Source organism: Thunnus thynnus, chromosome 13, assembly GCF_963924715.1.
Source record: "Thunnus thynnus chromosome 13, fThuThy2.1, whole genome shotgun sequence".
In the NCBI taxonomy this organism is placed as follows: Eukaryota; Metazoa; Chordata; class Actinopteri; order Scombriformes; family Scombridae; genus Thunnus; species Thunnus thynnus.
The window spans coordinates 7,537,597-7,562,349 of NC_089529.1; the positions used below are offsets into that span (position 1 = coordinate 7,537,597).

Here is a 24,753-nt window from a genome sequence, read left to right on the forward strand (position 1 = left end):
ATGCTTAGCTTTAATGCTGGCTATCCGGGAATTGAAGCTTATTCTAGCTTTACACTAAATGCAATTTGCCTTCTGTATGAGAACTTAAGCTAAATGACTAAATGTAAATCAGGATTGTCCAATTTGGAGCCTTTACGTATATCAGTGTTTGTTTTCTACTTGATGATTGTAAATAGAGAGATGGTAAAATGGAAGAGAAGATACAGCAGAAAGATGACACTGCATTTAGTGACATTATCAATGTGAAAATCTTTAAGCAGACTCAATCTGACAACAAGATTATCTGTGAGATTTCACAGCATACACAACTTCAAATTGCCTTCTTGAATATAGCTTTAAGATTTCAGTGACAACCCTTGGTGCAAAGATTTGGTCCATGCTCTCTTTTCCATTCTGACACGTTCCTGTTTCAAATTGCTGTCAACAGCTGCATCAATACCGCACTTTCATGCTGGGGATGGAGAGGCGTGTTTCCACACCAGCTGCTACAGCTCAGTGGGCTGTTTTTCTTGGGTATCTTGACATAACTCTTTTGGTGCGGTCATTAAGGTTTTGTACCTTGCCTCACATGGTTTCCAAAAAGTCAATAAGAGCCATTGAAGCTGTTGTGAGGCAGCAGTATGAATGTAATCAATGCCAGTTTTCTCAACAGTGTTCACAGTTTTAGAGGGTCTTATAAGTTAAGAAAACACAGGAATAAATGCACTTTTATTTCTTGAAAAGACTCCCTGTTCATGGTGAATCACACCCAAAACAGACTGAAGACCTGTTTAGAGGAAGCTAAGTGTAATATATTTGTAAATTAACTGAACTGTGGATTATTACCAGACTGGTTGATTGCAGTGTTGATTAAATGACAGTAAAGACAAACTGAACTACCCGTCATTACATGTTTTATAGCCTGACAAGACATGAATATCACAGTTGGCCGTCTGTTGAGGCTTTTTGCAAAGGACTGGATGATAATGATTTCTGAACAGAGACACTGCAAACGATTTTCAGCCACAAATAACACAGCCATAAAAATCTTTTTTCTTTAGTTATTTACATTCCTTCCATTACAGAGCAAACGAAAACCCACCATTGATAGGAAAAAAACAACCTAAATGTGCAGTAAAACCAATGGTGATGGCTTTTTACGTGTGTACACCTTGTGGAAGTTGTAGCCAACTGTATTCCGTAATATAACGTCCATATGCTCCTTCTCTCTCCCCCTCATTCTCACTATCTGCTTCTCTCCTTTTCCCACTGGGTGAAGGAGCTATAAATTAAAGTGGGGAATTACTGCTAACTGTTGGAATAAATTAAGGCGCTTTTGCGTCTGTAAACACCGTCTGACTGCGTAATTACACTCCCACTCCCACTGAGACGCCATGGAGAGGGAGGATAAGTAAAAAAATGCAGAATAGATGGAGAGCAGTGGCAGTGGGAGAGAGAAAAGATGAGCAAAATGTCACAGTGGAGTGGGGGGGGGGGGGCGATATTAGAATCACTCCTTTACTGAGTCTTGGATGCTGGGCACTCCTACAGATTAGGGGGGAAATGTGACTTTGAACATAATGGTCTCAATCATATTGTCAATCAAACCACAAACTGCAAAGGTTAAAATCTCTGCTCAGTATTCGGGATGCTTTGGTATGGAATTACAAATCTGAGCAATTGGACCTTGTGCAATTTTATCTAAAAATAATGTGTTGAACATCACGTAACACTCAAGCTTTCACTCAATCTGCAATCTAATTACAATATGGCTATGTTAATGGTAAATCACATTTAGCAGTGCAATAGCTCAATGGATGGACTGAGAGCCACTTTATCACAAAAGGATCTTAGCAGCTGGCTATAACAGGAGCCAGATACCCACAAGCCTTCAAGGACAGTAACGTCATCAGCCTGAGTGTCACAAACCACAGTTTCCGTGTAGCCTATTATGAGAACCAGACAAATTTAATTAACACATTTGAAAATGTGCACCCACATCAACTGCTGACAGGGAGTCATGCGCTCGAACAAGGTTGTTGACATTAACCAGTACAACACAACTGGTGTAGTAGTCCTCCCAGTGTTTCAACATACAGCCCAAGCAGCCAACTAAATGAAGGACACACAGCTCAGCTCATCTTACCATTTGATTGTATAGCAGCTGGAATACATCAACAGTCAGCCTGCAGAGCCACTGAAACGGCCGGACCTGCCAGCACGACCCCAGCAGTGATTGGAGACTATCGATGACCTGCATGCACATAATGGCAGGTGGCTCCTCTGCAGCACATGTCTAAAGAGCGTGCACATTCAGCTCAACACTGGTGTTGCACAGTTTGCCAGGGGCATGCACCTTCGATAAGCAACAACCACAAATAAGCCTTACTCATCAATCAACACGTGAAAATGATCTATATTTTTATGAAATCGCACCAGATATCCAGTCACAAGGATGGAAAAGGTTAGAGTTTTGTGACTCCACATTTCATAATCAGGGTAATGCATACTATTCAGATTGGGATTATTAGGCTGCATATTCCTATGCACACCAGATCAGTGTCTGCACATAGAGACAAGGCCCATCATAGCACTGAGAAACATCACTCCTTGGATAGGTTTAGTCTGGGTCTCCTTGGCTTTTTGTTGAGCTTCAGCTCTCAGTAAGGAGAACTACATTTATAGGTTACTCACTCCACCCAGTCACTTCAGCTGTCTGTTCAAAGGGCTAATGTTGTCATTTTTTCCATGCTTTAACACTCTCAGATGCTACAGTAATTGTTTCCCAGAGAGACACTGACATAAATTTGATGCACACAAAAATACATCTAATGCACCGCCAGCACTGGAGTGCATGATGGTATAGCAAACTATAAGTAGCTGCATTTTCATTTTTCAAGGTCCTGCTGAATCATTAATGTTATACACTGAGGAGCCACTGATCTTTGCTTACAGTTCTGCCTTATATGTATAAAATTCTGCTTTTCCACAAAAATCACAAGCTCTGCTTTTTTATGGAATATGATCGAGGGGCGTAAAACAATGTCAAATCTTCAGAGCAGCACATTTCTTAAGTTGACATGTGCACATGTAGGGAGAGCGAGGCTAAAGCGGTGCCACATCTAATCACACCAGCTGATTCATAGAAAGCTTTCAAGCTGACAAGTATTGGTTTTTGATGCACAACTGAAATGTAAGCAGCTGGTCTGAGCTCAGCCCCACCGGTGGGATTCACAACACTCACACTGCTCGGTTCCTCCCACAGTGAGCAGTGGTCCACATCACTCTGGGGACTGTAGCAGATGTCCAACCAATTTGAGGAGCACTTTGAAAACACACTGTCAAGGCTCGGACTAACAGTGCCATGATTGGACAGAATCATAACCTGCTCAACATGCTGCCCGGATCAGAGTGAAGCTCTAATTAAAAAAAAAAAAAAAGAAGGAGAAGAAAAAAATAACATCCATCAGTCTGACAAAGACGGACTGACTGAGACCAGGAAAAAAAAGCTGTGGGAAATTGTTGGTTTTCAATATGCAAGAGACTCCTGGTGATATTATTCATTCATAAAGATGGATTTCTAGACAAAGACACTGCAGGTATGTTTAAGGCAGATACTATACAAAAAGATAGATAGATAGATAGATAGATAGATAGATAGATAGATAGATAGATTTGACATATCTATTAATAATCTATATTGCTGTGTACTCAAGTTCACATTACAGTCAATCAACAGGGAAGAGCTGAGAGAGAAAGAGAGAGAGAGAGAGAGAGAGAGAGAGAGAGAGAGAGAGAGAGAGAGATTTGAGGAATATGCACCGTAGCTCACTGTTATTCAAAGGACATATAGCCTAGAGGAAAGGCTTTCACAAATGTGTTCCAGCTTCCTCCTCCTTCTCCTTTAATCCTCTCCATCCTTTTACGCCTCAGTCTTTCTCCTCTCTGCTCCTCTTCTCCAGCGTCAGCCGTCAGATTGTTGTTTCTCTCTCTCTCTCTCTCTCTCTCTCTCTCTCTCTCTCTCTCTCTCTCCCTCTCTCTTTCAGAAAATAAAACACGTTTCAGCGTCTCGAGGGCAATTTATTCAGTGCAAATAGCGGATATAGCTGAGAGCCAGCATATTTTGCAAAGGTGCACGGATGAGCAAGTCGCGGACCGGTCCGGCGACTAATTACCATAATAAGGCGCACAAGTTCGCCAGCGCACGTTTCGTTTCTCCGTATCTCCGTGTAGCCAGTGCCGCAGCGGGGAGATAATCGGGCGGAGGGAGCAGTTACAGAGAGGAGACACAGAGACAGAAAGGAGCTGGCAGCGTATGATCACACGGGCTATCCAGTCACTCATCAACTGGAGCATTCGTAATTGCGCTGACGACAACATATGGGAATACAACAAGGCGAGATTGTGGTCACACCTGGTTCTGGAGGACACCGGCGGACCCGTGCGGGGAAAGGGCGGCCAAACCGGAGGGACTTTGCATCAAACACAGTGGAGAGAAAGCGTGGCATCCGAAGCACCATCCGGTAGGTAAGCCTTCATTGATGTGCACGGACTGCCAATATGCTTTGCATCATCTGATCCGGCAAAATTTACACCTCGTCAGTGTTTTATTGCGCCTTATAGCCCAACAAGTATTTGACACATTTTTTATTGTGCTTGTGGCACGGTTGAAGAAACAATTAGGCCTGTCTGTGAGACAATACAATCGACTCTTTGCAATTGCCAAACCACTTGATTGAGGATGCGGGTTTCAGTGAATGGCTGGCAGTCAGATGTATAAGCAGTGGATTGTGGTTCGAAGGCCCACTGTGGATATAAATTCAAACAAAGGAGAAGACAAGATAAAAGCAACAGGGATTAGGCAATGATTGGCGCAGGTCTTCATGCAAAGAAAATAAAACTGCACATTGAAGCTGCAAAATGTAAGTTGACAGCTGTATTGTTTTCAATGCCTTTGCGCTTGTAATGTGTATTAACTGGAGGGAAGGTCTGCGTTTTTAATTGCAATTAGGCAGAGAACAATGGATCTGCAAAACAATGCTTTCAATCAGCCTGAATGTACTCAGATCCTGCTCAGCCCCCTGTTCTGGTTTGGGGCTGAATATTGTTAAGTTGGTCAGGTGAGTCCTCGCTAACCACGCCCCCACCTCCAGGTTTCCACTGACTCATCTGACAGACACATGTGGACAGAATTACTGCATGCAATACTCCCGCAGCAGCGCCTCCCAACATGCATGCCTATTATTAAATTGGCATTAAGTTGGTAAGACAGTTGGATGTTATAACGCCACAAGCTGAAACCAGCACAACAAATCTTAACATATAAAATATAGAAACACTGTGCTTCACAGGATCAGTCAGATAAACAGGGAAGGGCTCATGTATCCAAAGCATGTAACCCTCGCTGAGCTAATCAGGAAGGGTATGATCTGAAAACAAAAAATGGAAATAATGCAAAAAGCATCTTGTTACATGTCATAATCTGAATCAGAATAAAAGTCAACACTCGTGCATGCAGATATCCTGTCTGTTCCATACTTCCACTCGATTTAATCACCTTTGATCAGCTAAACCAAATTTCAAAAACCAGTGTTTGATCATGGAAGCGTTTTGGGAGGCGATGTTGAGCAACCCACTGTGTATTACAACCCCGTATCCAACTCATTGATTAATCCTTCATGCGGAATCTTAGATTGAAGGTAGATTTGGCAGAAGCCCGCAGAGGGGAAACAAAACAGGATGAGAAGGACCCATGTGAATAAGGGACTGCAGAGGCTTGAGACATGCCTGCTGCAATAACTTGATTTAACCTGCACACATGGCACCCGGGCGATAGACAAACAGATGGCATCTCCAAAGGAACTCATCTTGTGAAAGTTGGAAGAGATATTCTTGGATGGACTACCCTCTGACACGCTGGCACCGGGGCTCACGTCTGGCAGTCATGGTGAATGGCCTCGCTGATTACACCGCTCAGTCTTCTAACTTACCGGGATTTTTTTTTATTAAAAAAAAAACAATCCCCTCAAACTAGATTCACTGTACAGTAGCTGCGATGCTCATGCTGCAGAGTGTTGCTGAATTGATTTGCATGGCTTCATCATACATCAATAGATATGCAGGCAATTGAGATGATTTGCAATTGCATGACCAGCTCAGGCACAATGCAGCCTCTTCCAGTGCTATTAGATGCCCGGTCATTAACATGGAAATTGAATAGTGTGGCTTTCTAATTCGTTCGTTTGTAGATAGAGCAGGCACAAAATAGTACAAGGTCTTTGTAGTAGGGGGTTCTTTGTGTTGCATTTTTAGTGGCTTGTTTTTTATATTTGTTGATGTGAAGTTACTCCTTAGTAACTGCAAAACCCAGATTACACATTATTTTGAGAGCACAATACTTTTTATTGCCTGTCAGATACTGGACAGCATGTTAATGTTGCTGTTGTTCCAGTTCTTTCAAAGTGCATCCATGGATGCCATAGCTACAAATGTCTCTATGGCTGCAGTGCTGATCTGCCTTGTTTATTACTTCAAAACATTTAAATCAGTATATTGTGTCAAATGATTAATGTCTATTGTAAGCAGCTATGTAATAAGCAGGGTAATGTATAGGGAGCCATTCACTATTGCATTTTGCCTTGGGGCTTACTTTCAATAATGACCAGCTCGCTGTACGTGTGCCTTACTTGGCAACCTGTAGTAGATCAGAGACTGTTGCTGCCAGTGATAAGCCAGTCCCAAATCATTAGTGTTCATTTCAACTGGCTGTGAATGCAAAGTGAGACTACTTACTGACATTTGACTTATTGATGTTATTGGCGTTTGACTGATGTCCAGATCATTTTATCCTGATCTTTGACAGATTAATGTCAACACGTCACATATCAACAGGGATATATCATGTGAAGATCTTTCAAAACAAAGAAAATGGTGCATCAAAGATTTTACAGAAGCAAGATGAAACTTGGCTTCAAAACCGCTGGAAACCTTTGTCTCATGATATTTTGCTCTCTTTCAACTATGATAGACTGCTCAGTGTTGCCACAAAACAAAATCATACAGAAATGATGCAGATTCAGCCCAGCTAAGCCAGGTGTCGTCAGCTACGGTAGGCTTCTTGCTCACACTGGGAAATATGTGAACTTCCTGTCTATAAAACATAACAGCATATCCATTATATTCATGACAGCACAGTCATTACAGGAATGACAGCCTTCCCGCTACCCATTGTTGCCATTACAGCTGAAAAATTGATGGTTTGCAGTGTCTGTGGTGGGCAGTAGGTGGGAACCTGTCAGAACAGACTGGAAGCGGACTGAGAAACGGGATTAAAACAGTTTATGGAAATAAGTTGAGTTTGATTATGATGAAAAGCACCTATACTCACTATTGACTCATATTGTTAATTGCAAGGTAAGTCATTCCAAGAATCCCACAGTGTTATTTTCATGTTATTTTCAATGGCAAAGTGGTAAAACTTGATGATTAAGGAGATTCATGAGTACTAATTAGTATTAGTCTTTAACAAAATGGAACATTTATGAGCATGTGTTAAAATGATGGTACGAAAAGGACTATTTGTCCTGAAATATAAGCGCTCTTACAATTGCATAGCAGGGAAACTTAGCAAAAACCTAAAAGCGGGTATGAAAAAAAAATCACCATCTTTTATGGCTAAGGTATTTCTCAAGGCCTTTGTGCTCTCAGATCTTCTCCATCAATAATCATATTAATGTGGAAAACTGTATTTTCTCAGCAACTTTGCAGCTTCTTTTCGAAATCTAATTTCAGCAAAATGTCTGTGGGCATACACTAGGGGACTTGTCATTTTCTGAAAGCATTTTGCATCCACTGTTTGTGCTGTTTTAATGAAAGCCGTTCTTGAGCCATTTGCCATTTGCAATAGCAGGAACAGAAACACAGTCCCTCTCTTCTCCACAGCTCCAAAGCCCTAGAGGGGGAGGAAGGAAAGGGAAGGGAGGGCTCTCTGCAACCAGTGAGGCCTTTGGTGTTGGTACCCTTGCCACAGGCCTGCGCTGAGCTGGACAGCCTCTATCTTTGGCTATGAACACAAATTAATTAGTTGTACATTTGCAGGGTAAACAGCACGTTGAACTACTGCTGACAAAACTGAGGTTCATTGGATCAGTGTTAGTCAGCTGGCTGGGAGACAAGAGAGGGACAGCTTGTGACATGATGTGTCTCTACCTCCAGCTAATGGAGCCACTGCATCTTCATGGCCCCGGTCTTAGCTCAATATCCACTCACAATATCCATCGTTCTCTTTTTCATGTTCTAAAGTCTCTCATTCGGATGATAAATATCCATCAAGTTCATTTATATGTAAATTAAGGTATTGCATCATCTTCTTTGTGCGACTTTTCGTGCAGCCATTAGTGTATTTCATTGCAGAGGAGTTGGCAACATTGTCTTTCATGGCTTTATCCAGACATTTATTGTAAACTTCCTGCCATCCTGTGCAGCAGACGCCTGAGTTTTACGAGTGCTATTTATTTGGCAGAGTGAGAATGGCGATATCAGCACATGCACTCCAAACCCTAATCCCTCGAAGGCAAATAAAAAACAAATGAACATGAAATGGACATTTCCAATTGTTCCCTAATTGCTGTTGATTGTTGTAGTGTTGATTGCAAATTAGCATGAAATATGATATACAAATCAATCAGTATTAGCCAGCAGAAAGTTAAACATATTTTAGCAGTACGTGGCCGTCACTGTAAGTAATTTAATTAATTGATTGTTAATTTAATTTTTGTTTTGTTTAATTTTTTCATAAAACTAAAAAGGAGTAACTCCATCACATTCACATCAGTTAAAGCCACAGCTTCTCTATACTGGCTCTATTTATGCATCCTAGCATTTAACAGCCACCTAAGAAAATAAGTCTTTTCAGGTGCCATGATGCATGAAATGGACATTCAAACATGGCATTTTACATGCCATTTCCAAGAATAAAAATGTAATGAAGTCAAGCACTGAAAGCCTGCAAATGGGCCATAATGACCATGAGTTATTATGCCTATGACACAATGCACAGTAAGCATCCGTGCTGACGCTCCTTTAAGTGACACTCAGTTTTGACATAAAAGGAAACAGTTTATAACTCATCTTTTGAAGGAGCAGGTTTATAGGTTCATATATCTTAACGCACAGCTGAGAAAAACATAGTTAATCTTTGTTTGAACAGACTGAATCGAGGTGTAATGGCTGTTGCTCTTCATAAACGTGAATAAAGTAAGATGTGAAGACCAGGCTTGTCTAGGTGAGGGGGAGAGATCTCTGTACCTGTAAACCTAGGCAACACCCTTGAGTCAGTACCATGTGTTTATGCCTGTTTTGTGCCTTACATTGTCAGCTGATGATAGTTTTTATGTTTGCACTGGGCAGTTTGTTTGAAGCCAGAGGGATCAGCTGTTTCAGCTTCCATGGAAGTGTTGCAGCCTATAGCTGAGAAAAACATGTGAGGGAGCAAGATCAGTGATTCCCAACCAAGGGTCCTCGTATCTTAGTGGGTACTTCTGCACTTACTGGAGTACATGGAAAGGTTGCAGGGTAGCTTGAGTAGTTGGGAAAAAAAAACGAATTATGATTTGATGAAAAAAAAAATTGAGTCTATAACATCTGAACACCAGGTGTTGTGATTAACACTAGAGCAAGAAAACTAGTTAGTAAGCAAATATTAAATAGTGAGCTAAAAGTAATGGATTAATATCAGAAATAGATAGAGATATCTACCCTGTAAAGAAAGGAATCTCTGTATGTCTGTGTGTATGTCCTTTGCTTATCTCTAACCGTTCACCTGATTGACTCCACACTTGGTGGGTGTATGGCTGTGGAACAAAGGGAGTGCAGTATTGAATTTGGTGCAATTTGCACACGCGACACGTTTAATATCAATAAACTTTGAATAAACAAGCGAACAGCGAGCTGCTCAGTTCCGCATCTGAGTGCAACCGGGGTTGTTTGATACAAACACCATCACATCACAGTGGGGAACGAGCACACAAAGGAGAAAAACACTAGCCAATAGGAGCGTAGAGCGCTTCTATGGTTCAACCTCTGTTTAGTCTCACTGGTGAAGTCTCTGTCTTGAATAAAACCATTTAAGTTATTGAATCTTTATCGTTTAAATTGATACGTTTGTTAATTGATACATATATATGCTTAAGAAATAATAAGCAATCAGCCTGTTCCAATCAGGCACGTTTTGAATGGGCACTGCACTGGTACAGTTGAAATAGATTGCTAAAGATATATGGTAGAAATAGATAAATAGCTAAAAAGAATAGATAAATGGTTGAAATAGATAGCTAGCTAAAGTTATGGATAGGCTACATGTTTGAAATAGATATATCAAGATATATAGTTGAAATAGCCAAAGGTAATGGATAATAGTTTGAAAAGGTAGCCTAGCTAAAGTAAAGGATAACAGTAAAATAGATGCTAAATGAAATAGATAAACAGTTGAAATATAGTTATATAGTTGTGGTATTAGGACAGGGCTGTGGGCATAGGCAGCATCTGACAAAAATGGTTGGGAGCCACTGGCCTAGATGATAACCACCAGTGTTATATCTGCTGTCATTGTCCTACAACACATAGACATATTAGATCACAGGCTTTGGTAAATATGCATAAGAGGAAGGTTAGGTTTAAGCTCATATTCTAAAATTGAGTTTAAGTCAGTGCAGGTGCAAAGATGAGAGATTCATGATATCACTAAGAGGACCAGACATGAACTGCTCTCCCTCCCCTGCTATGCTTCAGTCTTGCTGTGTGTGCAGTGCATATCTGTCACTGATTACATCAGCTGTGATGCTGATATAGCTATTTACTGTGGTTTTGGGCTAAAGAAACATAGCCTCCTGCATTCATTTTGTCTTTTTGAGTGTTTTGTATGTCTGCCATTTTGACAGAAGAAAAACCTCTTGATGTCCCAGTCTTTTCACAACAGAAAGCGTTCACTGAGACCAAAAATCCAGTCAGCGGCCTAATTCATTTACTCCACATAATCTATACAAATTTTCAATATATTTTGGTCTTGCAAAGGTTTACCGCCAAGAGTAACTGAGTTTCTCTACTTCGGCTGTGCATGCAGAGTGATCAGTTCATCCACAGATGAAAGCTCTGTGCAGATGAAAGCTTTGTGAGGATGTGGGGTCATCAGCATTGACGTTGTTCAATATAACAGATATCAATAGCTTGAAGCTGCCTGTGAGAGCTTACTGAGCTGGAATAAAACCACGGTTTGTCCATCTCAAGAGAGCCTGTGTTGCTCCACCACAGGCAATATTATTTCCTCCTTCATAAAGCACTGTAGATTGCGTGTTCAGAGACCGAAAAAGCAAACTATGTCCTCTCTCAATTTTAATTTGTCCTTCACTTTAATAACAGGCATTGAGTACGTAGATGCAGGAGAAATAACATTCATATTGTATAAAAAAATCAAACCCCCTACCTGTTTGTGTGAGCACAGTTGTCCCATTGGCAATATGCTCTTCTGTGAACTTAATTTGTTATATTCTACACATTCTAGGTGCTTTTTACCCCCAAACACACTAGTTGGGTCAAATGAGCCCATGCCAGCATTTTTGAAACAATATGTAGCTTATAACATGGAACCCAACTGCAATCTCACACAGCCCTGAAATAATATCTAATTTAAGCCTGTACAGGTTCATGCTGGGTGGATTTATGGAGTATTGTTCATGTTGTGTACATCAAATAAATCTTATTGTGGAACGCAGGAGGTACTGCAGGAGGCCTAAAGTGAGGATAACATGCTGATAATTATTATTCGCATGAATGATTTAAAAAATCACAATAGCGGTTTCTATTTAAAAACATTTAGAAAATTTTTGAGATCTCAAATGCAAATCGGCAGCAATTAATGGTGGTTTTCCTTTATTGTGTTGAGGCTCTAAATGAGACGTGCAGCTTTCTGTGGCCCAACAGTATTGACATTTGTAGACACTAAAGCGTTTGAATCCAGCAGACATCACAGAATGTGTCTTCTAATGATTAACTGATCTGTTAAACCCCTTGTACTCTGTAAATCACATGAACCAGTGTCTTATGAGAAGTGTAAGCATTCATACTCGGCTCCGTTTGTTGGCGGTTCAGTCAGAAGACATTTGGTTGAAAAATATACACACAAATTTAAAATTGTGAGTCAGACTAGCTATAGAGCGCTACTCAGTTGTACTGTATGGGCCAAAAATATTAAATATTAATGTTTCCCATGAGGTGGAATATGAGTAAGTTGTATCTGCATGTGCCATGCCCAGTCTAGTGACATGAAAGGCTTCAAGAAATTTATTAATCTGCAAATCTGCTGCAGCAGAGCAAAGAATATCAAGTAACTTCATGTCAAATCCCATGTACAGTATATGCTGAGAGACAGTATTTTTAAGCCAAACCTCTGCACACATGCTGCTTACACTTTTTTTTAGAGTAACTAAGCTGAAATTCTCTGCGCCGCGCTGTGGCTGCATTGATTGATGTTCCAAAAATCAGAGGGAGAAGTCATGACATCAGATTTTGTACAGTGTGTTGGTAGTGCAGCAGGCTCTATTAGGCGTTCTCAACAGTCTTTATTCATCATTAAAGAGTAGAAAATACTTTTATTAAAAATGGAGTGTCCATTTTTCTTCCAAATCAGTATTTACCAGTAATAGTAGCACTTATGGTTGGATGGTAATATGACAAGGAGCAACCAAAGAGGCCTTTAAAAATATGAATGACTTCATTTACTTGCTGCAAACCTACAGTCTTTGTACTTGGCTGGAGTGCAATGCCAAATGTGGCGTCAAGAAGAAACCTTTCACATTACATTTTTCACCCATATTGACGAATTTGTATTTGCGTCACATTTTGTCATCGCTGGCATAAAAAACCAGGGCCTGTGCCTGCCTAATTACAGGAAAAACTGAATCTGAACCCAAAAGGATGCATTGTGAGGGTCTGTTGTTTTCTGTTTGGGTTAAAATGTGCCTTTTTTGTTTCTCATATGAGGAGCTTCTCTTTGTACAGACAAGCTATATTTTTTCCAGTCTGTCCTAATTAGTCGGAGGAGTACTGTAATGAATACTGCAACAGGCTGTGGGTAAACCTGTAGCCCTCTGCAAACAAAGCAATTCAAAGTATGCATAAAATACCACATTGTTGTATATGGTTAATATCATGGTAGACCCTGGGGTGCACTCACTGGGATTAATGCATTAAGATTCACTGTGTTGTGGCCTGCATATTTAATAATTTTACCATCAACATAAAAAATGGTTTCCTTTCCATATCACGCACATTCGCTTTCTTTTCCTTCAGCATTGTTTTCTTCTTTTTCGCCTCTGATGTCGACCTCTTTTCTTTTGTGCTGCCATGTTTTTTATTATCATCAGAGAGACAAATGAGAAACAAGAGAGAAAGAAAGCCTTGGGGCTCATGTCCTCACATCGTCACCACTCCCTTTATCTCTCTCTCCACTTCTGCCCCCTCCCTGTTCTCTACCCTCCATCTTTCCGTCTTCCTGAGTGACAGCTGGCAGCCAGTAGGGTACAGTGGGCATGCCAGCCCAAGTGCAGATATTTGCCAACTGACCTGAGAAAATACACATTTGAACGTGACTGACTCATGCGTGCTGTAGCTCTGCATCTCTCGTTGCTGTTCTTTTTTGGACAGCTCGAACACACGCAGTACACATTACAGTTCCTGCTGCCCATGGAGCTTCGTGATCATTAAAACGTGCAACAGTATGTTCACGGAAGGCCTGTAAATGAATCCGTTGGGACGGAGTTCAAGGCAGAGGCCATGCAGGCAGCTGCCATAAAAATCAACCTTGAACGCAGCAGTACGTGGAGAAGAATTGATTAGAAAATAATAATTAACATGTGGATAGATGTTAAATTTAGATGGATTTTTAGTTGATGACAGATTGATGTTGACATCCCTAAAATTCATTCCCGGTATGTGAACTTATTATTATGAAAATGTCTATATTTATTGCTTCTGGAAAGCTACTACAATTAGTTTCTCTTTTGTTTTGACTGGAGCAATAATTAAACTCTGCTTTGTTACTCATGTGGCCCCTTTTCCTCCCTTTAGCATTGTCCTTCTCCCGCTCCTTTATATTCAGGAGCTTTATAGCTCACAGCAAAAGGAAGACATCTCCTGTAATGACTGTGCAATATGCAAACAGCACCTTTTATTATACAAACAGCGTGTGCCGTCCCACTCTCCACTATCTACACCCCCCACTACATATCAGCTGCTGAGCTGAGTCTTGAATATCTGAAATTCTGACTGGTGAATGGTGTTGAAAACAGGAGGAGCAGCCGTTACCATTATATTATTCTTTCATAATTTCCCCTGTTTTCTTCATTTTCAAGCATTCCCAAACGGAAGACAGCTTTCCTTTCATTCCTTCACCCTAAATAGTAAGTGACATTTGGGTCAGGTTCCCTGGTTGCTGTAGACTGAACAGCAGCACTGAAAATCCAAGATCTGATTAGTGTTGTGTGGAGGCTGGATTGCTGCATTTTACAACAATCTATGGAAGTGCAGAGGTCAGTGATTGCAAAGAAAATTACAGTACACAAGATTATATAAAACATACACAGAGAGTAAAAGAAAAGACGTGTGCCATACGAGGGTATTCATATACAAGTACACACACACACACACACTCAATATCTATGTGTAGACGTGTAATCTGGGATTATTATAGTACAGAAGAAGGGCATGACCAGCACTTCATGCCCTGCAGAAATACACAAAATGCATAGAAAAAAAAGAAAGAGACAAAACACAAGGCTCAGACTGGAATCTTGAGGGATAAAGCAAGACAAGCCGTAATGAAAAATCAGGGATACAGAGATTTGTTGTTTTGCTTTGATGGGAGAGACGGACAGAGAGAGAAAATCAGAGTCTGAGATAGAAACACCAGCAACAATACTCTGCTGGAAACATAAAACAGTTCACAGACATTTCTCTGACGTGTATGGGAATGTTGGTGTCGCCATTAACACCAGTAAAGATGTTAACATGCAGCATTCTAACACTGATTACTACCATTACTCCAATAACAGCTGAGACATTTGTATAATTATCATAACAAACAGGGCAGCCACCACAAGGCCTTTACACTACACACGACATTATGTGTCACTGTCTTACGCTGGAAATCTGATAAACTGCTTCATGACACATGAAGGGAAATTGGTGATGATCGGTGGCACAGGACAGGAAGAGAGTGTTGCTCTTCCACTGGCAGAATAATTATCTCCTACATCTTTGAATCACAACTTTAATTTCTTAATCTATTAATTAATCTATTGTGGGGAAATTAACTTTTTCAAGTAAAAATGTCAAAAATGAACGGGTTCCAGTTTCTCAAATGTGAATATTTTCTGGTTTTCTTGGTTCTCTGTGACAGTAAACTGAATATCTTCGAGTTTTGGACTGATGGTCTGATAAAATAAGACATTTGAAGATGTCTCTTTGGTGTCAAAGAAATTGTAATGTGTATTTTTTGCAATTTGCTAGCATTTTATACCAAACCATCAAGTTATTTGCAATAATAACTGGTAGATTATATGATCATGAAAGGAATCGCTAGTTGCAGCGATCCTCTTCAGTAAAGTGACAGATAACACATTTTGAAGTAGCATTTTAGCTCAAAACATCACGCACTATTAGAAGCATTCACAGCATTCGCAGACGTTGTATTATTTTTATCAAGGTTTGCCCTCATCTATTCTTATTTCTAATTCTTTTTAGCCCCCCGGCTAACATCCATCTGTTCATAGTTGTTTGGTTGTTTACAGAAAAAGAAACAAGAAAGAATGAGGGAAGTTGTGTACCAGCAGTCTGTTTCACCAATGTTGCAACAGGCAAGATGTGATTTGCAACAAGAGATAATTTCCTCTCGTATTGATTTTGACATATTTAACCAATCAAATAGAACCCCATACTTGCCGCCCATGCGTAAAGATATGAGAGGACTGAAGGACTCAGAAATGTATCTGCTATTTGTAAGTGACAATCATTTGTGAAAGGGTCTTTTTCACCATTTGCGATCTCTTTATAAACAGTGCTCGCAAATTACTTCCATGAAACAGGCCCTCAGAACCAGAGTGGTGCATTTTGAGCATATCAGCCTACTGAGGCGGCTCCACCCTCTAGTCATTTAAGTCACACTTAGGTTTCAGTGGTCATTGGGATTCCTTTTTACGAGCTCGCTGATCAATCAGTCATGTAATTCAATCCCCCGGTCAATCATGTTTAAATGAATAATTCACAAACCATCACAGAAAGCTCAGGGAAATGGCTCACATGCAGAGTCCTGCCCTTAAACTGCAAAGAGAGCTGAATGGAATAAGTCCAAAATAAAACTGGATGCATAAAAGGAGAGTGCACATGTGTGTATCACTGTGGCGTGTTCACACACTCTGTGAGCAAAACGTTACAGGAAATCTGTTTATGTGGCCAATGTGAAAAGCTGGCAACAACTAGTCAACAGCCAGACTGATTTTCATACTGTTGTGATTTCAAGCTATGATCAATATGTGCAAATGGAGAAATGAATGTGGAGCTTATTACAGTTGCTCATAGCATCTCAATTTTCTTAAGCTACATGAATAAATGTGTGCAGAACAGTTAGGAGTCCAGGGTTGTCCTGACTAAGGAGTTTAAGACGCTGACCATGTAATTCCAGTATCCCCAGTTGGAGTCTGGTTGTAGCTCAATAAAGTTTCACAGCTTTTTGTCATTTGCGCTGAGAACAAGTTGCTGTCCTCTCTGATTGCCATCCATAGAATGGAAATACTAACAAGCAAAGTCAGCACAGGATAAAAACAGAATGGTGGAGAGGAAATCACTAAAAGTGAATATAAAATGACAAAACTGTAAGAGCCTGTTGTGCAACAGTACTGCAAATCTGTACCATGCAGTAACAGTGTGTAACACTAGTGTGTTTTTGTATAGTTTAGATGTATACATTAGCAACAAGCAATGAAACAAATGTAATCAGTGGGGCAGCTGTAGTAAAGTCTCAGTCAAACCCTCATAATCACTGTTCTGCTTGACCAATTAACATGACACCATCATCATCATCATCCATCCATCATCATTGGCATCGCAGTCTCGGAAGACCATTGATTTCTTGTGCTTGGAGTAAGGTTTTGGCGCAGCATCTACTGTGGCTGTGAAGTCCAATCCGTGAGAGGCAGACTCTGCTGCAGATGTTACATGTGTAAGCCAGCCACGATGACATCAGACATGATACATATAATACATATACTGTATGTTATTGACATGTTATATTATATTATATACATTTCCACATGGTTAACATATTTACCTCAAGGACCCATAAACCTCACACATGATCATTTCCTGTTTTGTGTTTTTTTTTTTTAAAAAAAATAAAAGTGAAGATTTCTGCTCACAGCTTTATTTTTCTTGTGATTTTTCAGTTTATTGTTTCAGATCGGTGCTTCCCATTTACTGCTTTGTGTTCTGTTGGCTATGGTAATTGCTCTGGTAAAGCAGCAAATACATACATAATTTGACTGTTTAAACGTTGTAGCTGAACAAGACCAGAACACAGAAGCAATCAGGCCCTGTTGCACCGCCCACAGATTACAGCAACACATCAGCCGCTCGCAGTGTGGACGCCCTGTCAGGGGGCAATAACCACCAACCCGCACAGACGGGGCCCAGATGGACAGGTTTACTGTTTCTGATTTCCATCCCTCCTCCTACCACTGAGCAGTCCTCTCTCCGTGCTTCACGCTTTGTGCTTTGTGAAATGAAGTGCGATGATCAATTGCGCTGAAAATTTTGCCGAAGGTTTAAAATGGAGTTCTGTGGCCTCGGTCTGCCTCCTGAATTTTTTAACTTTCCTCTGTGCAGAAAGAAAAATGGCTGCCCTTTATGGAACAGCCTCAAGCAGTTTGATTGTTAATACTGTAGGTGTTTAATATTACAGAAGAGAGTTGTTAAATATATAAACACTTTACAGAACATTTTATAATGTATGAGCTTTTTAGAAAATTGCATCAAGCCCTTTTTATACTAGTATCTGATTTCTCTATTTTTTTAGTAATGAAACAACAGTTTTTGACCCCTCCGGGAGTCCTTCATGTGTATTTTTACAGTGTGAGCTTTCACAATCAGTCATATGGCCATGGATCACTTCCAGCACACACACTTTCTGAGAATAAGGAATGAATTGCGAATAAAAAATATGCCAGGAAAACATAAAATTTCTTGACATTGAGGTTATTGGCTTTGTGACTAGTGAGCAGGTTTATGGCAGGGAGCTTTTCAAAGCCTAAAGGAGACAAAGAAGCTAATCTCACTTAGAACGGTAAAATCTGCTATATAGCTAATGAAGTATTATACTGTGGTCAATGAGGTAGAGGCACTGCAGAGAGCCTACGCAGTGTGTACGTGTGTGTGTGTGTATGTACAGTATGTGTGTGTGTGTGTGTCAGTGTACTTTGGTGTATGAGTGGGGGTTTGTTTGTCAGGAGGTTGCGGTGATAATGCTGGCATCAAGAAGTGAAGTCTTTCAAGGGAGAATGAGCATGTACGTCAGGAAGAGTGGGAGAGAGAGAGAGGTGTAGATAGTGAAGGAAATATAGAGACCAAAAAAAGAAATAGAAGGGTAGTGAGAAAAGCAGTAGCCTACGCATACTGTGACAAGAATGTTATCCTGTAAGGATCAGTGTTTTTTTCAATATTTTAGCCTTAACTGCTAATTCTATAACGCAGGCTGTTGAATTTCCATCACTTTCAAGCTGTTCTCATTCCCAGGTCGTCAAATACCGATGCTTTGTCACAGCCCTGGGCGTCGCAAGGTTTTCATCTTACTCCAATGTAAACCCATCTGTGTCATTATTAGACTATTAGATTATTAGATATATTAGATTATTAGCATTTTTCAATGTGCAGTATCACAGCAGTTTGTGAAATTTAATTTATATAATGTATTTCAATTGGAAATATCTTTCGTACCTGCACTAACCATTACAAAAACAACTATGCAATATATGTTTCATGGTGTGATAATGCTATGTTTAAGGTCTGGTTAGGTTTAGGCACAAAAACCACTTGGTTAGGGTTAGGGAAAGATCATGGTTTGGGTTAAAATGACATGGTTGGAGGCAGGAAGCAAATAGTGGTCTCTTGAAGCAAAGTCCAGCTAAGTACACTTCCACAACCTCAGAATAAAGACAATTTGTCACCTTATATAGAAGTCATTGGTCTCTTGGCGTCTATTTCAGACGTTGTGGGAGTTTCAAGAAGTCTAACCGACTACCCTGCATGTTGAAAAATGACGCTAAGGGGTACCCAGTGCATTAAAAAGTGATGGTGAGGGGTGTGACAAACGGGCTTTTTTTAGTGTCTTTTAGCTCAATGTTTTGGTTTTCCAGCTCACAGCTTAATGGTTTTGGTTCACCCTCACCACTCTCATAGTTGTTTTCGGCTTTAAAAACTCACTGTACACTACCTGCTCAGCATCAAATAGCAAACAGACAAAATTAGTGACTAGCTGGTGAACACAGGAGAGCATTTAGCAATAAAGAGTCAGATATTTACCTCAGGAGCTGGTGGAGACCAAAACAGAGCTAAAAGGAGATTGAATATTGGACATTAACCAGGTCACACAATTTCAGATGTTGCTTCGTATCTGCTTGATGTGTAAATAGACAACTGTTTGTTAAAGGTTTGCCATATCAACTTTAAGGTGATAAGTATAGGGTTGTGTTCACAACCTACTTCTGTTGTCCCCATGTTTCAAGAGTCATGTCATTTGATATTCATGCCGTACAGAAATGAATGAATTGGGGTTTTTCAAAAGCCTTCAGGACAACTGTGCATTGATGGTTCACGTCAAATCTATTTGCTGTTTTAGAGCAATTACAAGACATGGACATAGGAGTTCACAATAATCTTGTGTATAAATTGAAAAGTTTATTTAGTTCTGTAAAATATTGTCAGTGTGAAGATGTTCGGACACAAGTCAAGGTTGAGTTGCTACGTAGGCTGAGTCAAGGGCATGTAGTCTGAAAGATGACAACTATATTTTCCTCAGCAGGAGAGCAAATGTCATCAGTCCTAAAAAAATGGCTGAGCAGCAGTGCTGTGGTCAGAGGTCACAGGAGACGGTGTTTACAGAAAGATCTTTTTTTTTCCAGAGACCTAATGGTGTTTATATGGAGGCCAACAGGTTTAATGATTGGGAGAAAAACTGGGTTAACCGACCAGGAGGATCCAAGGCAAAAATACAGAATCCTAGAGACTCAGTCAACCCCTGCTACTGAAGCTGCTGGTGATTGGCAGTGTCCACTCTGTAGACTGTGCACGTACACTGACCACTTCAAGAACTCACTTGGTACAGTGCAAAACCTACCATCCAAGTTGAGGAAACAAGAATCAAACCTCCAAAGTTTGATTTGAAAGTTTCATTTTCAAAATGTCAGATTTGGCATCTTCCTTACTTAATGCTTATATATTTTGTCTGTATGGGGGCAAATAAAATTGCACATAAAACTGTGTTTGTTGGGGCTCTTGAAAATCTGAGTCCCCAGGGTCAACTGAGGATACCCCAGAGGCTTTTCCCATCAATGATGGAGGATGCCTCAAGAAAGTAACTCCTGCTCTTCTCATTGCTGTCTTGGTTTCTGCTGCTCTCTATTTATCAAGTCCTACTGTATCATTTTATGCTTCGCTCTCTTTTCCTATTACCTCATGTACAGACTGTATGGCAGCCCATGGGATATGTCAACATGCAGACCCATTAAATTATTAGACCTCGTTTATTATTAACTCTGTTGCATTCACAACTGTTGCTACAACCTTTTAATATTCATGCAGCATGACTGTTCCCAACTGATGCTAACAGGACCAAGTGGGATCAGATTTATACAGTCACACACACATGCAGAATAAGACAAACAAGTACACATTTTCACATGCAGCTTTTTAATAATTACTGTTGCTATGGGTCATTATATAGATGCACACGGTGTACAGTAGAATGATGAATGCACACAGAGGGATCTTTTGGAATGGTCAAAGGACAGAGTGAGTTGTTCTGTGCAGCAGCCTGGTCAGATTGACGTGGCCAGTTGGAGCAGCTTGGGCTATTTCTGTACTTTTTGGTCCGAGCTCGCTGCAGGCAGGAGAGGCTGGAACACTGTCTGCCTGGCTGAGTGGTCGAGTGAGGGCGACCCATCACGCAAACAGGAAAGACTTTTTAGAGGAAACATTTTAGAAGGTGAAAGCTCTCCCTGAACTGCACCTCCTGTGTGCTGCAGGCCTCTGAACAACATGAACATATGGTAAAGCTTCCAAAACTGAAAATGGTCACAAAATGTAGTTTGGACGGTGATAACATGGTCTGTTGCTCTCTCATGGGGCTGTAAATTTGTCATTAAACAGGCCATCCAGACATGAGTCATCTGCGAGATTAGTCTTTGTTTTCTATGTGCCCTCTGTCCCTCTCTATTCTTATCCTGCGTAATTTCCTCTGTCTCACACGTTTTTTTTTCTCCAGCATGTTGACCTTGTCCCTTATTCCACCTTGTTCGATTGTGAGATAGTCCACAATGTGTGTGTGTGCGAGTGCATGTGTGTGTGTGTGTGTGTGTGAGGGGACAAGAGGAAACATAGAGGAGAGAGAGAGGGAGAGCAGTGAGGTGTCCAGCACTTAAATTGCCTGTTTATTTCCAGTCATTGCATCAATTACACCGATACAGCTTACAGACGAGCACACTGAGCGTGTTTGCATGTGTGTGTGTTTGTGGGTAAGATGGGGATGGAATAGAGAAAGAATTAAAAATGATAGATATGGAAATTTTTGTGCTGTAGTATGCATTTTCTGGTTTCATGCGAGTCACAAAAAACACACAGGGGGCAGAAGAAAACTCAAACTGTATTCTGATTGTGAATCATTTGACAATCAAGGAATTCATGCATAAAGAGCGTACGTCTGAGTGTAGAGGAGGCTGCATGGGTGATTCTGTAAGTGTGTGTTATATGGGGTCGGCCAGCGGCTGCCCTGAGATCAGGAACGTGTTCCTCTGCTCTCTAGGGACGAGGGGCGTGTCTGTGACAGGCTGCAGTGATTAGTGGAGCTCGGCGGACAGAATTTATCAGACTCAGCCGAGGCCGTGGACCATTTCGGCCTGCAACTCTGCAATTTGTCTCCCACTTCGCGTCATATAACAGCCCCAATGCGGCTTGCATGTGCACATTTGCAAAATTGCACGATTGAGCCTTGTGCTTTTCTGAACATGCCTCCGATTGTGAGGTACTATATTTGAATGGTGAGATGATAGCAAATCATATGTTTGCATGACAAAAGCCTTTTTTATCGCAGGGAGATGTATTGCTGTGACTACCCTTTGATTACTGCTTACTTTAGTTATTCTGTGACTTTAAATGCATGTTGCATTCATAGGTTATGGGAAAACAGGCTTGTGAAGAGATTTATCTCACCAACAAGATGCTGTGAAGAAGTGCTGAAACAAATAGTCGATTAATTGATTAGTCAGTCGAGAGATGATTAATCAGCAACAATTTTACCATTTTACCAAGCAAAAATGCTGACATTTCACTGAGGACTTGCTTTTTCTTTGTCTTATATCATTGAAAACTGAGTTTGGCACTGTTGATCGGACAAAACAAGCAATTTAAAGATACTATGGGGCATTTTGACCCATTCTTAAAAATATTTTAAAGATGAAACAATGAATTGATTAATCAAAAAAATAGCGAGAGATTGATCGCTAATGAAAACAACCATTATGTTCTCCACTGTTATGAAGCCATTAGGTTTCCTGTGTAGGAAATGTCAAAGTAAATCCATGTATTATAAGAAACTACTTTTAATCAGCCACTGAACAGCCAATCATACTGGCTCGACTCATTACTGTCAAAAGCAGAGAGCATGAAAAACATAGATGACAGATTTAGTAGCCTGGCTCCATCCCGCTGGGATGCATACACATTTTTTATGGTAAGGGAAACAATTCATCACAGGGCAATTCATCAGTGGATAACTTTTAATTAATGTTCAAACGTGCAGACCTTTAAAATGGCAACCTCAGCTCGCTCCCTCTCTCTCTCCTTCTCGAGTGTCCGCTCTGTTTGTTCCCCTCTCCAAATGTCCACACACCTCTTCTTCTTTTTCTTCCTTAAAGTGTGGTTGGTGTGTTTACTCATCCGCTTTCAACACTCTATTTTCACAGCTTCTCTTTTTCTCTCCACTCTATATTCCCTCCATGTTTACATTAGTTTCACTGGCAAGTCCTGGAGGCTCAGTCCCTGCCAATATTTGTGTTTTGGTGAATGCTGCCCCTTATTTCCAGCGTTTTATCATCTTAACATCTCTCCAAACCAGCTCATTTATTTTCTGACATCAGTTTTTTTTTCTCCTTTCCCCTTTCTCCTCTCTCCTCTGCCCAGAATTAGCAACATCAAGGCTGAAAGTTAAAAGAAATGGCCGATCAGTGAGCGCAGTGGAAGAGGAACATATTGGAAAGGCTCAAAATGGAGCCGGCACAAGCAAATTGGATAGTCATGAGCACAGAAGCGAGCCTTGATGTAGCAAAGTACACATTATAGGGAAAAAAAAGAGAATCCGACAGATTGATTCTGAATGAAATTAAAGAGGACGAGGGGGAGAATGAGATAGAGTAAATTGAGCATTACATACTGCATTACAGTGTCTCTTAATTAACCGTGTAAAAGCTTTCTTATTAGGACTGATGCACTCCTCAGTTAACGAGGGAAGAGAGAATGCTCTTTCAGTTGTCATTGAGATGGGCCTCAAAGGAAAAAGTGAAACAGCGAAGCACTGAATAGGAAAGAGCGAGAACAACTTCAGGACAATGATAAAGAAAGGTCCGAGCTAAGTGCTCTCGTGAAATCATCTCACTCTTGTGCTTTCTGTCTCAATTATGTGTCATCTTTGTCATCCCAGTCCACGCTGCTCTCCGCCACCTCCCTGTCAGTGAATAGACATTATGTGCAGCTGCGTTGAAAGTCTGATCACATCGCGGGGTGTCTGTGTGTGAGAGTAGTGTGTGTGTGAGTGTCAAATCATTTCAGCTTCAGGTTCTGCACCTTTTACTGTCTATCACCATTAAATCACAGTGAGGTATAAACAATTCACAGCACACACACACACACACACATTTGCATCTTTTATTTATATCCAGATGGAAACAGTAACTTAAGGATGTGCAGTAATAACAGAGTGAAACAATGACTGAACGTCAACCTAGATGCCTGACATTTTATAGTGTAGACATACACAAACATGCAAATACAGATTATAACTTGAACAAATTGTTCAACATTTTGGTAAATTAGTTTATTTGTTTTCTTTCTGAAAGAAGATTAATTCAGTACATAGAGTCAGAACATGTTTAGTCCAGCTGCAAGAAATAACCCCAAAGCCGACTCCCTAAAATCCCAGATTGTCCTTTTTACATTTCTGTTCATGTAAGGGTTAAACAGACATGATACATGATGTAAATAAGACAGCTTTAGAGGTGTTGGTTAAGGTATTTTTAACTTTGGACAGAGCAAGGCTAGCTGTTTCCCTGTGCTTCCAGTCTTTATGCTAAGCTAAGCTAAACACTCCAGCTTCATACTTAAAGCAGCTATAATTGATATTTTTCATAACGTGTCAAACGACTGTGTGTAATGTGAGAGGTGTTGCTTGTAGAAATAAACCTA

The 24,753-nt window shown here is 40.5% G+C and overlaps 1 protein-coding gene across 2 annotated transcripts in view; it reads left to right on the forward strand.

Annotated features, from left to right (window-relative positions):
* Positions 1-4,078: 4,078 nt before the first annotated feature.
* Positions 4,079-24,753, forward strand: part of flrt1a (fibronectin leucine rich transmembrane protein 1a) — a 44,852-nt gene continuing 24,177 nt past the window's right edge. Inside the window, exon 1 of one of the 2 annotated variants that reach the window (XM_067607581.1) lies at positions 4,079-4,506. The gene's annotated coding sequence lies outside the window, so the exon portion shown is untranslated. The remainder of the gene's footprint in view (positions 4,507-24,753) is intronic. The other variant, XM_067607580.1, reaches the window with a different exon arrangement.